Here is a 15,371-nt window from a genome sequence, read left to right as displayed (position 1 = left end):
AATTGTTTGGTGGGTGGGAAAACTCCCACACCTACCCTGGAACCAGATGCAGAACCTTTAGAGGGGATGATGGAAGGATCGCTGTATATCTAAAGATGAACATTTTTAAAACCAGGTTTCTATTTTTAAACCCACACTGCTGTGTGCTTCCAGCTAGTAAGCTCCATTGAGATATCACTTTTACTAAACAGTACGATATTCTTCTATAAATTGGGAAATTCAAGGTTTAAATTCACCGAGAAACTTTATTTTGCAACTATCAACTAGTAAGTGCCAGGCCTGCCACAATAACAATATTGAAAATTTGGTCACCATTCAATGAATTCGACCCTGAAAAAAAGTGAAATGGGAAAAATCTTCTGTATTGAAATAATCTGGCCCCGCCATTCTCATGATTTGCGGTACCAGGTAATTTTCCATGTAGATTTGGCCTGAAAATACAGAGGAAAAGTTCAAATAGGGACACAGTGTCTCTTTGGCCTAACCCTGAAGGGATGATTGCCTTGACCATACGTTTTTTTATTGTCCAGTTAAGTTTTGAGTAATTCAGCTGATGGGATTTTCAGCCCTACCCATGGGCTGTGACTCATTCTACCGTCAAATTAACAGCTCTTTTGGAAAATGTTTTTTCATGACTTGGCCAGAACTTTCCATGGCTTAATTTCATCCCTTTCTTCCCAAAGAAACTCTTTGAACAAGTCTAATGATTGCGCACTTCAGAAGAGCCTTTATTTCTAGCCATAGCAAATAAATGCCTGACCAACCTATTGATTTCAAGTTTCTTCAGCGCCACGCCCTGATGCCTTCACCTTCCCTCTATATCTGCTTATCAACTCTTTCTCCATTGCTAAAGTAGATTTGCAGTATCTTGAAACATCCAATTCATGGGATTATGGGAAAAAGGAAAAGATGCACGGAAGAGCGAGTCAGGATGCCTGGATTCTCGCTCCTCTAAGAACAGTGAGACTTGAGCCAAATTGCTTTCTTTCCTGGCTTCTTCATCTATAAAATAAGGTTTCTGCTTATGCTCCATCCTCTAACATTCCTTTGGCCAAAATATGCCAAATGACCAAGCTCAAAATCAAAGGGGCTAAGAAGTAGATTCTGTCCACAATGGATATCTGCCTACAAAGCTCTTCCCGCTACTGAATTTTGAGCTCCTCATAAACAGGACATATCTTACGCATTCTTGTTATCAGCCTGTTGTACTCTGCCTAAAACCTAGCAGATTAGACCATCTTACCTTCTTACAACTTTAAGCAGTCCTCCCACCCCCACTCCTGACACTGGTCAAGACAAGCTGTACTGGAGGAGAAAGGAGACATGTTTTTGTTACATCCAAAGGTGGAACCAGGCAGCGATGAGGACTTTGCCTTGTTTGCCTGGCTTGTTCCTACCCTTCCTTCATGACTTACCTCCTCCATAAAGACTTCCCCAAACCCAGGTAGAACCTGTGCTTGCCCTGCTCATCAGGGCAGGACCAGTTAGGGGCCACCCACAGAACCATGAATTTGAACCAGAGGTCAGGTTCAGACTGCTGTTACTCTGAGGCTAATCTATCAATGCATCAGGTCAAAGGCTGGAACTGTAGCCAGGAAGGGAGCCAGCACCTCAATCCAGGAAATACAGGGTGTGCATATAACCAAAGAATCAATGACCAGCTGCCAGGTTTAAAGCTAAGAGTCAAGAGAGCAGAATAAAGATTTGGGTACAAGACAGAAGAGCTCAGACAATTCAATAAGTGTTATCTTTTTTATGTTATTTCTTGAAGATGGCAGAGCTGGATACTTCCTCTCTGTTTCTATAGCAATGGGCAAAACTTTATTAGAGCACTTTTCTCAATACCTCATAAACTGTTTATGCACCAACCACTCCCATTAGTGTGTAAATTACTTGACAGCAACAATTCTGTCACCTTCTCCTGGCATCATCAGCACCTAATACAATGGTTAAGGCTTCAGAGGAGGAAAGGAAGGAGAAAAAAGGAAGGGAAACAGGAGAGGGAGGGAGAACCAGGAAGAAAAGGGAGGGGAGAGGTGGGGAACATGCTTCTCAAAGTTAGCACGCTTAAAGACTTGATTTCTGCCACCTCCCAGCGACAAACCAGTTCTTCTTCCAGTGTTCTCCATCTTTGCCAGGGATAGCAATGACTACCGCCTAGGCATGATCTTTTATTCTCCTCTTTCCCTCATCCCTCACATCCAGTTACCGGGACAGTCATCGACCTCCCAAATATAAAGCAGACCCAACCTTCCCGTCATCGTCAACCCTCCATCCTACTCCAAGTCCCTCCTGAACTCCTGCAGCAGTCTCTCAGCTGTCCTTCCTGCCTCCTGTCTAGCCTTCCTGCAAACACCAAAGTGACCTTTTTTAAGTGTAAGTCAGAATATATCATTTTACTGATCAAAATCCTCCAGCGGTATCCCACAAGCCTGAGTCCAAAATCGAAGTCCTTATAGTGGCCCACAGGGCCCTATGTGTCTAAGCCTGCCTACCCCTCTGATCTCATCTCCCTCCACATCACCTGGAACACTGGGATCGAGCCACACTGCCTTCATTATATTCCTTGTACGCGTCACGCTTGTTCCCAACTCAAGGACTTTGAGCTTGATAATCCCTGTCTTTGCATGGCTGCCTCCTTCATTCAAATGTCAGCTTCTCAGAGAGTATTTCCCTGATGTCCCTGGTGAAAGTTGACACACGCACACACACACACACACACCTCCATGCATGCACACACACACATCCCACACACAAACACGCTCACACAGGCATACACACACACACATTTACATACACTCACGTACATATGCAATCACACACAAGGCACACACACATATACCCACATTTACATCTGCAGCTTCACACACTCACACATACATATGTATACACATACACACATTCATATATATACCTACACACACACCCACTCTCACACACACGCACACACAGGTTTAAGCCAATATAAACATAAAATTAAGAGTCAGCTTCACGGTTCCAGGCTGGGTCTACTAAAACTTTGATGTTTGATTTGCCCTACAAAAAATGCTTTCTTTATTGTAATTTCTCAAGTTCTGTGTATCAGTGGAAAACTTTGTTTTAGTCTACAAATTAGGATAACCTTAGGAATAAAACGCATTTTTCACATTTCCAAAGTAGTCTGGAGAGTTGTGTTTTAAGCAACATACTGAGATTTTGTTTAGTTCTGTGGTCTCTCCAGAAATTAAAGCCTGATATTCACTTTGACAGCCTGCATCTTACAATGACTGAGAAATGAAGACTTGAATTCTAGGCACCTGAGAGTTACATGAAACTGTGCAATTCTTATAAACATTACAAGTCTTCTGGAGCCTATGAATTGCCTCCATTTAAACTCAAAAGCCCCATGACATGGTTCCCGGGGCCTGTAAACCCTGTGATACCAGCCATAATAACTCCCCTGGCAAGAAATAAGCTTCACTTCCCGCAGCCTATAAAGGACCTGGCCTGACCTTTAATATCAATCAGAGGTAACGTGTGCCTGGGAAAGCCCAGGCCTGGGGCCTGAGATGGGGAGCAGGCCTGGAGCCCCCAGAACCTCAGCTCTGCCTGGTAGCCTGAAAAGCACTGGAGGCATGTCTGCTCCTGTGGTGGGAACTCCTGCAAGCTTCTCCTTCATCATCTCTGGGGAGGAGATACGACTACCTACCCCACAGGATTATCTGAGAATTAGGAGGATTCAGTACACACTGATGGAGAAACCATCCTATGCCAAGTGCTGTCAAGGATATAGTATGGTCTGGACCTTGAGGGGTGTGGAGACCCACGGGAGAAGCAAAGCCAAAGCAGACAGTTTGAATATGTCACGGTATATCATCTACATGTTAAGTAAGGGGTCTGCATGTGGATCATGCTCAGTAAGTGTTAATCTTCCCTAGAGATTTGTGGGCTCATAGAACTAAGCCAGTGTTAGGGTGACCATATGACCCGACTGACCTAGACAAAGCCAGGTTAGAGTTATTATCCTAGAATAATTATTCCTTTCACCATCAAAAGTACACCAGATAGGACAACAAAGTGTGTGGTTACCACAGCCAATGTTCTCACTTTTGCTGAAAAGGAAATCGCAGCCCAAAGGAAAGAAATGACAGCTGACATCCACACCCTGACTCCCCTGGTCATTTTTAAAACCCTGGAGAAGTTCAAGAATCCATAGCCTTCTCTGCTTTTTCAGCATTTCAACCATGGCCTGGCCCTCTTCCTGGGTCCACTGTCTGTATGGAATTCTAATAGTAAGAAACACCCTCTTATGTTTTCTGAAATAACTTGAATCACAGATAATGAGACATGTATATGCAAGTGGCAATTTATGTCATATGGTGACATTTATTATTTACTTAAATTCACAGCAAACTTTGGACCATACAGATTGAATGCAGTCATGCACTGCATAACGATGTTTTGGTCAGGGAGGGACCGCATATACAAGAGTAGTCCCATAAGATTAGCACCATATAGCCTAGGTGTGTAGTAGGCTATCCCATCTGGGTTTGTGTAAGTGCACTCTATGATGTTTGCACAACGACAAAGTTGCCTAATGATGCATTTCTAAGAATATATCCCCACTGTTAAGTAGCACACGACTGTAACTAGGAATTATTTGGAAGCTAGTATATAGCAAAATGGACCTTTTCAGCATAAAGGTGAATTCCACACCTTTGTTATGTAACGTCCAACATCAGATATTTACCAGCCACTCCACTGAAAAACAGGAATTCAGTAGGGTTGGGCAGGATTGTCTCAGCAGCAACGCTTGAAGGAAGTTATCTCAATTAATCCATGGTAACCCTACAAGATAGATATCATTTCCACTTTCACAGCTAAGGAACCAGAGGCCCCCTCAAGTTTACCTAGTGTGATAGTCTTCTGACATATCAACATGGCAAGGCTACAGTCTCTGGTTATTCCGTCAAACACAAATCTAGGACTTGCTGGGAAGATATTTTGTAGGCGTGCTTAAAGTCCAGAATCAGTAGAATTTAAGAAGGGAGATTATCCTAGATAATTTGGATGGGCCTGATTCAATCAGTTGAAAGGGCTTAAAAGCAGAGCTTCCCTGAGGAAGAAGAAATTCTCCCTGTGGACTGACTGCAGTGTCAGCTCCTGCCAGAGGGTTTCAGTCTGCCCATCCTGACAGCCTGCCCCACAGATTTCAGACTTGCCCAGCCAGCCCCCATAATCATGTAAGTGAATTCCTTACCATAAGTCTCTTAATATATACCTCCTACTGGTTTCACCTCTCCACTTGTACTGTGATTTATACACCTAGTTAGTACATAGCGTAACCAGAGATCATTCTCAAACCTCTAAAAGCCATGTTGTAGTTCTCTTAGATGATTCTCTAAAATTCTTTGAAGTGTTTCTCTCAATTGCTCCCAATTGTGATTCACAATCAATGATAGTCTTATACTTGTATCAATTGCTGATAAAGCGTTACTTTTGGCTGATATTGGTCACTTATATGCAAAAAGGCATAGCTCGGATAGAAGAATGGATGAAAGAAAGAGGACAAGAAGGAAGAGGAGGAAGGAAGAAGAATATGGATTAATATTTATTATGTATTTACCATATATCAGACATTGTCAAGGATTTTCATATTCTTTATAAAATTTTACTAATTGTGGTATACTAGACTAATGTTCAGAGATACTCACTTCCTCCCTGAAGCATCCGTGGGAGTATATTTTCCCATCCATGACTCTGGGCTTAGACACATGACTTTCTTTGGTTAATGGGATGTTGGCAGATGTGACATAAGCAAAGGTTTGAAATGAGCTTATATTATACGATGTGCCGTTATATGCTTCTACCATCACAATGAGAAAAATACACTCTGGTAGGCCTACTGATGCAAGGAGATGAGAGATACATGGAGCAAATGTTATCTTAACCTGCGGCTTAGTACCAACGACCCAAACCCACTCTAGGTCAGCCAAACCCCAGCTGACCTGCAGATACGCAAGTTAAATAAATGCTTATTTTGTAGGGCATGGAGATTTTGTGTATTCATTATGTAGCAATGGCTGATTGACACACTAAAATAATAAAAGGAGAATAATTTCTGCCTATCAGAGCTACATTAAGAGTTTAAGAGTCTTTATGCAGAACTTAATTCATGAACTAATGATAACTAATGATTCTGGATAGCAGAACTACAATCAGGGTCCAGAAAGTGGAAGCTATAATTCCAAATCTCCTCTCCAGGCAGATATAGTCTCTCAGGGTCATAGGAGTAATGTAGAGGTAGAGATGTTCAAAGTCACATAAATTGAGCCTTATTTGCTACGGGGTTCTACATAGAGAAGAGAAAAGACTGTGTTTTACCATACAAATTCCCAACACTTACAGATTACACAAGACCTTATGAATTTTCAGTAACCGCATTTCCTTACGTACCATTTAAAATACATATATTTATATCCGATATTAATTAGAGTGGATAAAACCTCAAGTCAGTATATTCAAATCCAAAATCAATATGGTACCTAAGGAGTTGCTGCAGAGATAAGGGGCAACCTCAGCAGGCATTACTTCCATTCATACCCATCCTAGATTCAACCAGAGTAACTCCATTTTTAATTGTTTTATACCCTGGGATTCTGCATTAAATTCTCTTGGAACAAGAGTGAGCCCTGCAGCAAAGATGAGAGTAGAAATCTCTAAAACACACAACTGAAACTAAACTCACTTTTTTTGCCCCCCATAAACGAGGGGAAGCCCTCGTTGGTTCCCCTTCTCAAAGAGTCTCACTACTTTTTATCCTCAGCTGAGTAAGCCACCCATCTGGAAGTTACTTTTATCCCTATTTTACCATTCCCATCTCATCTGTCTCTTAAACAGATGACACATATGTGCACCTCTCTCTACTTGAACTGTCACCACCCTTGTTCTGACTGCCATCCCTTACCTAGACCTCTCAACAGTCTTCCAATTTTAGTTTCTCTATCTCTAACTAAGGCTGTCTCTAGAGGACAGACTCCAAGATAGCCTCCAAGGAGCCCCACCTCTTGATGACATCCTCCCCTTTTGTGTAATCTCATCTCCTTGAATGACTTGCTTCTAACCAATAGAATACAGCGAATGTGATGGGATGTCACTCCCCTGAATAGATTACATAGGATTCTGGTTTCTGTCTTGCTGGTAGGCTCTCCCCATTGTTGGTTTTGATAAAGCAAGCTGCCATGTTTGAGCTGCCCTGTGGAGAGGCCCACGTGGTAAAAAACTGAGGGTGATTTCCAACTGAAAGCCAGCAGGGCACTGAGATCCTAAGTCCAACAACCTGCAAAGAACTGAATCCTGCCAATAACCACCCAAGCTTGGAGGTGACTCTTTCCCCAGTTGAACTTTCAGATGAGACCCCAGCCCCAACTGACACTTTGACTGCAGCCTCATGAGAGACCCTGAGGACCTAGCTAAGTCATACCTGGATTCTTGACACAGAAACTGTGAGGTAATAAATGGATGTCGTTTTAACTCACCAACTGATAATTTGTTACACAGCAATAGATAACTAATACATCCCTCCAATGCACATTCAACACCACAGCCAGAGGGATGGTTCTAAACACAAACTTGATGATGCTCTTCCTCCAATTAAAACCCTTCCTTCAATGTCAAAGGAGGCAAAACAGCAGCATTCATTGAGAGCCTGCTACGTGTTGATGCTTTCATGTGCTGTCTCGTTTAATCCACACAGTGATCCAGCAAAGTTAGGGTTATTAGGCTCCTTTTACAGATTAAGAAAACTGGAGGATTAAGTAATTTATTCAAGACTACAAAGCTAGAAAATGACTAAGCCAGAACTGGGACCAAAATTGCCTGGCTTCAAAACTCTTCCTGCTACACGATGCTTCCACAAAACCCAAAGCATCCTGGTGCAGAATTAGGGAGATGCTCAAACCAGACAATTGAGGGCAGACGAAAGTTAAGGCCTGAGAAAAGGGGAAGTTCAGTGAAATAAGGGGGGGCGGGGGGACAGCGAGAAAATTGGAATGTTTCTGCACAGCGTCTGACTTAGGAAAGTTTCATTGATCTCCTTGGAAAAATGGAAATTTGTCAAAAATAAGCTTGTTTATTATAAATCTCAGGGCTCTGAATTTCAGTGGACTTTGTGAGAGGTGTTTGAAACTCGAAGGTAAAATTCCAGAGTGAGGAATCTGTAGGTTCCTTGTCATAGGGTTACCCTGTTGGCAATGGCCTGAAAGAGATCCTCCTAACATAGAAAATATGGAGACTTATCCTGCCCCATCTCAGCTTAAAGTGTCTCCTTGTAACAAAAGTACATCCTACTCTTACCTCATCATTCGACACTCTGGCAAAAACTTAAACCTCCTAGAAGTACCCCATTAACCTCACAAATCCCCTACATACCAGAAGCTGCATCAGCCTTTACAAACGAAACGGACAGAAAAGGTCACAGAAATCTTACAAGGATGTTGAGGCATTACAGGTGTGTTCTTAGAGAGGAGGTCTTTGATAAATTGAGCATGAGTCTCTAAGAGAGAAGAGCCAAAATGTCAACCTCTTCCTCCCCTCAGATTTATGAATCTTCCAGCTAGAGGCAAAAGCATCACTCCATCAAGATCAAAGCTCAGAGAGGTGAGAAGAAAAGGGAGAGGACCAGAGATGCCCCTGGGATGGAATATGTCTGTTTTATGTAACATGCATGGTCTGTGTTCTAGAAAGCATACTGCTTAGGAAACCCATTTAATAGTCCCCATAAAATAAATACTTTCTTTGCATTAAGAATACAAAAAGATGGATATGCTCCTTCCCTGGAATGTATAAAGCAAAGGTTAAAAGTTCCACCATGTTTTCAGCTCAGAGGAAATAACTTTTGATTCATCAGCCCAGAGTCCAGATTTTTCTTGGAAGAATAAAACATGGAGACTGAGAGTATTTGCAATACTTCAGCTGCCACGCTCTGTTGTGTCAAGGTACTTACTGTATAAAGGCGTTGCTAGTCGTTGAAGTCAAAGCAGCCTCCAAAGATTGACTTAAAAGATAATAACTACACCAGAGAGCCTTAATAGTTTGCTGAACTCTGTGATATGCATTCTTGGAAGACTGCATAAATATCACATGATTCACAGACTCATTGATATTTCCACTTTCATATTTGCTATTTGGTATGATGGTAATTAACAGAAAGATATTAGGCAATGCTGTGATTATGGACAAAGAACAAAGGCTGAGAGAAACCAACTTCTCAGTTCTAAGAAAAGAAACACCAAAGGAAATGAAAATATCAAAGGGCTATGTGTCCCTTGATACACGTTTCAGCCAAACTCAGACATGTGCAAAGGGCTGCTTAGTCTTGTCTGAGTAACACCTCATTTCTCAACATTTGTAGACTTTGCAAAGGCTGAACAAGGACAAAAAAGGAGCATCAGGATCCAGAAGATCAAGCCCTGAACTAGGATATTAATCAAAGGCATTGCTTCTGATCTGAATCCATCCCTTCTCTTGCTCATCTGCAAAATGGGACCAACGCTATGTGTGTTGTCGAAATCACTTCTTTATTCATCGAGTCATCCATTTCTTTCAATCACTTTAATGTATCAGGCACTGGGAACAATGGTGAATGCACCATGGGACCAGCCCTCAAAGGCTTCCCAGTCGAGGAGGGGAGATAAAACAGGTATGTGGAAAATAACATTCACATTGAGAGTGGCAAGTGTCATCTTAAATAAGCAACAAAAGGAAGTGGTATCACCAGCTGCCAAAAATTTGGTACCAAACTTGAAATCTCTCTCACGAAAGCATAGGATCTCACAGCAAGTCCTTTCGCCGCATTCACGGTATCATCTTACTTTCTTACTTTTATATTCTTTTAGCCTAAATTTTCCCCTTAATTTTAAGTTTATTCTCTTTACCAATCTTGTCTGATCTTCGTAAACCCTTTCTTGAACAAAGAAGGCTATAAATAAAGAGATAAGCAGGTGACTTGGAGAAGCCTTCGTAAATATGTGCTTGACTGTAAATGACTGATGTACGTATGGGACGTGCGAATCGTTAACTGCTGTACAACGTAAAGAATACATTGTTCTTGTGATCATGATGATGATGATTATCTTAACACAAATTGTTTCTATTCCTATCAACATGCAATGTAAATTTATACAAATCTTTTCTGACAAAAGATCCAACAGTGGTTCTAAGATATAATAGAAGGACCTACGCATGGTCAGGGCTGGGTAAACTGATCCTACTCACTGGCTTTCAGGCTCAGTCCCAGCAGCTGGGACTCAGACTCTTCTTGTGACTGAACTAAATGCTCACCAAGTGACGCCTATGTCCCCTGAGGACAGAATCCCAGACCCAGTTGCTAGGTTCTGATCTGCCTTCTGTTCTGAGAGAAGGACTTGCCAGAATCTTCTCCCTGGGCAAGAAGCTGGAAATGAGGGAATAGATAAATACATACTCCCAGCCACTTAGGGGCAAGCTAACCTCATGCTGCTCCCTAAGCCTGAAATCCTGACCTCCTTGCTCTGCCTCTCTGAATATTACTCATCTTCAAAGCCCAGTCCAAATGCCACATCCTCAGTAAGGCCTCCGTCCCTGGCAGCATGGCGGGCTATCCTCTCCTTCCTCCCAGTCTCTATCACAGAAGCCCTGCATCATCCTTGCCGTCGGTGCTCCCTCTGATGAGCTCCTGGAGGCGGGCACTGTTCAGAACCAATCCTACTCATCCCTGGGAACCTTCCCCAGCGACGGGCATGGTGCCCAGAATTTGCTCAGTTAGTACATATTAAATCACCTTTTTTCCCCTCAGTTTTCCTTTTCTTTTTTATAACTACTTGGATAACACCACCACCAAAACTCTGCAAAGGGAGGAACCATCAAACATTTCGTGTCAGGCCAATTAGCAGGAACATGTGCTGTCGTTAACTGAGAGTGAGAACAAAGACTGTGAGGACACATTTCATTTTTTGCCATGGTGAAGAAGGATAGCACAGGGTGGCAGTAAGTGGGTCTGAGTTCAAATCCTGACTCTGAAATTTAGCATTTTTGGGACACTTTGTAAGTTTCTGAAATTCTCTGACTCTTTTTTCACTTGTAAAACTAGGACTGTGAAAGACTATGGGGAAGACTCAATGAGAGCGATTAGAGCATCCAGGACCTGGAGCACAGCAGTCACTCAACAGACGTGGCTTCCTTCCTTCCTCAAATGAGGAAGCCAAACTAATCCCATCCTCCCAGGAGAGAGGAAAAAAATAAACAAAAAGAGAATCGAGCAATGTCAGAAAGAGCAAGCACATTTGTATAAAGACTCATTCCTGCTCACGAAGGCATAACTGAATAATTCAAGTTTGCACCCAAGGCAATTAATTGGCCAAGCCCCACAGACATCCATCTATGCTTTAGACATGGAAATTTATATTAAATTCTTAGTATGCTTAGGATACATAATGCTAAAACTAAATAAGATTGAACTGACGATGAAAAGCATACCATTTTTTAAAAGTCAAGTTTTGAATGTTTTTCTTAACAGAGCATTAGTGTACCTCTCTTCATATATATATATATAGATGGGACTTGAACCATCTGCTTTATTAAAAAACAAAAAAAGACATAACGAAAAGAGGTCCAATTGTAATTGGCAGTAAGAAAAATTGCATTCCTCCTGCTTTTTGCTCAGGCATACTGCCATCAAAGTGTTATGCCATAAAATTTAATTTTTGAGTTTTGAATGATTTACAGTGGAGCAGAACTTATAAATCAGAACAGTAATCATTGCTATGAATAGAGATGTATGTTTTTCCAAAATGTCTAAATGAAATACTTTGACGCACACTAAAAGACCTGCACAGTTCTCCAAAGGCAGCCATAATTGAAGTTAATCATTCTTGTTTGGACAGAAGGAAACTTACTGACACCTAGGCACCTCCCCCTCCTTAAAATGAAGTGATCAAATAGTCATCATCTCTTCTTATGAAAGCAGTTAATCACGGCAATATATCATACTATTGCAACTCGGTTTCTAGCCTTGTCTGTTGAGTTTGTAAACCTTTTCTAACGTCTTTGAATGTGTCTTTAATCAGATGCAATTCTTATAATAGTTAGGACACCCAGAGTATCAGTATGCAAAAGCCTTGTTTACGTACGCTCACCAAGACAGAATCCCTCCCATTCTTTCACAACCTAATATCCAACCCAACAGGAAGTCCTCTGCACTTTGCCACTTCTGTCTATCTACCTATTCTGCACCCTCCCCATCTTACTTGAATCACTGCCACCGCCTCCTAATTTCCTGCCTGCCTCCAGTGTGGGGGGAGCAGAGGAGTGGGCTGCCCCAAACGTGAATTGCATCATGGCACTCTCTTTCTTAAAATTCTCGAACGCCTTCATATGGTGCTTAGCGTAATAGCCAGCCTCTCACGGTGGCTTTTGGGGGCCTACGTGAGCCTGGCCCTGACCACTCACAGCCCTCATGCAGTTTCTCCTCATTAATTCTTTCTATTCTGCAAACACGTTACTTTGTACATACTCCATGATCCCAAATTTGTGGTAAATTCTGGATGGACAGATAGAGATGGATAGATTTACATATTGCATACCAAAAATACAGGAAGAAAAAACATCCATGTGTTAATAGAATTTATCTCTGATGGGTGGGATTTTAGGTAACTTGCTATTATTCTCTATATTTGGATGTATATTACAAAATTTTGGAAATTAACATATTTTAGTTCAAAAGAGGAAAAGACAGCAGACATATTCTGCAGGACTCTAAAGTTCAGAACTAGGACTGTTAGGTGCAAACTCATAAAAGAAACCAAGGTTCAAGTCTTAACTTCTGCAGAAGAAGGATAACAGAAGTCTTCATTCTAAATTTTATCATCCCCAAAAGTCTTTCCCAATGACTGACCAATCAAAACATTTTTTTTGAACAGCTGTGCTCTGATCTCCCTCCCCTGAAATGTAGACAAAGGGCCCCTTGGAGCCAGCATGGGCCACAGAGATAAAGGGCAGCTCTGAGAATAGCAGTCAGAATTAGGGAGAGAGTCTGAAACCACATAAGTCGTTAAGCATCTAGTAATATTAATAAATACTTAAGGTTTTTAATCTCTCCAACCAGATTGTAAGCTCTATAAAGGCAGGGATCATATCTATCCATCTTATTTGTTTAACAAATACCTATCCATCTTATCTGTATTTACAGCTGCAAAACCTACCTCATGCAAGCACTGTTTTAAGTGTTGAGACCACAGCAGTGAAGACGAGAGACTCTGCTCCTGGCTTCATGGGATTGCATTCTAATGGACAGAGAAAGAAAATAAATAAATTACACATAATACTAGAGAGGGATAAGTAATACCAGAAAATTAAAATAGAGGAATGAGATGGAGAAAGATGAGGTGTCTTCTTTACATAGTATGCCAAGAGACACTTCTTGAAGGAGTCTATACTAGAGCTGAGAGAAGAATGATAGGAAAAAGCCAGTCCCAGGACATTGCCTTCTAGGGGGCTGAGGATAGTTGCGAGCGAAGTTCTGGAGCAGGAAAGCCCTTGGGGTGTGAGAAGAACGGACGTAAAGCTAGTTTGTCTGGAGCTGGGGGGGAGAGGATGAGTGGCAAAGGAAGGAGATAAGGTCAGATACACATAGCCAGATTATGAAAGGTCTTACCCATCATGTAAGGAGTTTGTCTTTTTTCTAAGTGTGATGAAAATCCATTGAGAGTTCTGAAACAGGGGAGTGAAGCGATCTTGCTTTTGAAAAACTCACTCTGGCTACTGTGTGGGGAATAGACTAGTGGACACAGGAAAAGACCAGTTACGTGGCTATCACTGAGATGTTGAGGTCTTGGGATAGGACGTAGCCATAGAAAGGAGAGAAAGGAATTCCTTCCTGGCTGCAGGTGGAGTTGACAGAATCAGCAATGGAGATAGTGAGACTAAGGAAAAGCAGGGATCAAGGATGACTCCCAGGCTTGGAACTTATTCACAAGCGTGTCTCCAGCACCCAGCTCAGGTCTTGACACAATGAGCACTAGGTGACTGAGTGGATGGATGGATGAATAAATGGATAGAATGACCATGAGAAGGAAAGCCTAGAGCAATTCTGTGTGTGTTGGGGTCAGGGGGGAGGCATCAGCCATCTTCCCCAATTCCTGAGGACCCACTAGGCATTTTCTAGGGGTCTTTACAGGGACAGCAGTGGGGAGGACAGGACTTAAGAGCATGTGGATTTCAGTGATGCTGTGGAGTGAACAATCTTGTATTTAAGTAGCTCCAACCCTCACTCGCTGTTTGTCCTTGAGTTACTTTGTTAGCCTCTCTGAGCCTCAGTTTCTCTAGCTACAAAATGGAGATAATTGTATCAACCTCATAGTCCTGTCTCTGCTGTGCATGGCTTGTGCAGCCATGGGTGAGCCACTTAAGCCCTGTGAAACTCAATTTCCTCAAATAAGCACTACTATCTCTCTCACAAGACGATTAGAAGGTTAAGTAAAAAAAAAAAAAAACAAAGAAAGAAAGATGCACATATTGACACACAAGTGCTTTGTCAACCTTGAGGACCACACAGACCAGAGCACAGCTGTCGCATCAACATGACTCAGCAAAGCCAGGTAAGGGCAGGAGGAACCCCCACGACCAAACCAACGTCAGGACTTGCCTAGAGGCACAGTCTCCTTTTCACCAAGACGCCCATGGCCATCATTTCCGACTATCATGGTTCCAACAGGGGCAGGGCCCTGTCTCACAGCCATCTGTCAGGATGTGAAGAGAAAAGGTTTGAAAAGACCAGAAAGGAGAGGTTTGGGGGCCCTGTGCAGCCTTGGGTTCAGCCTGCAGGAAGAGCACTGCATTGTGGGCACTCCAGCACTAATTGAGGATGACGGGCTGGATAAATGTATTTATAGCTGCAAAACCCAGAACTTTCTGGCTTGCACCCCATCCTACTCTAAATGCCCCACACCTGAGGCCCACTGGGCACACAGGCCGGGAAGGGAGGAACCCAAGAGCATGGAGGGCCAGAGGACCAGATATAAATCGCATCCAGACTTCCTTTTCTAAACCCAGGAAATACCAGTCAATTTATATCTCATCATCTTAACCCTGCAGGTCTGGTTAATGGTTTGACCCATGTATTCTCTCCTTTTCCAAAATCTTGTCCTGTTCCCTCTTAACTTGATTTACTCTACTTACTCCAGCTGCTGACTTTGGCAGGTTTTCCAGCTCTCAACCGACCGCTGCATGCGGGCATCATCCTGAATGGTTTCCACTGCAGCAAGGGTGCAATGGCTCTCGCTACAAGCTCGAGAAAGTGCTCACTCTCATAACTTGGGCTGGAAAAACACCCTCCCTCGGCCCCACCCCTCTTCACT

The 15,371-nt window shown here is 42.5% G+C and overlaps 1 long non-coding RNA gene across 1 annotated transcript in view; it reads right to left on the bottom strand.

The window, feature by feature from the left end:
• LOC139044895 (uncharacterized) overlaps positions 1–13,326 on the bottom strand; it is a 28,376-nt gene extending 15,050 nt beyond the window's left edge. Inside the window, exon 1 of the long non-coding RNA XR_011502353.1 lies at positions 13,218–13,326. This is a non-coding gene — a long non-coding RNA (uncharacterized lncRNA). The remainder of the gene's footprint in view (positions 1–13,217) is intronic.
• Positions 13,327–15,371: the final 2,045 nt, after the last annotated feature.

This window comes from Equus asinus, chromosome 3 (genome assembly GCF_041296235.1).
Source record: "Equus asinus isolate D_3611 breed Donkey chromosome 3, EquAss-T2T_v2, whole genome shotgun sequence".
NCBI classification, from domain to species: domain Eukaryota; kingdom Metazoa; phylum Chordata; class Mammalia; order Perissodactyla; family Equidae; genus Equus; species Equus asinus.
The sequence above is the reverse complement of the archived record's forward strand: the minus strand, read 5'-3'. Positions and strand labels throughout refer to the sequence as shown.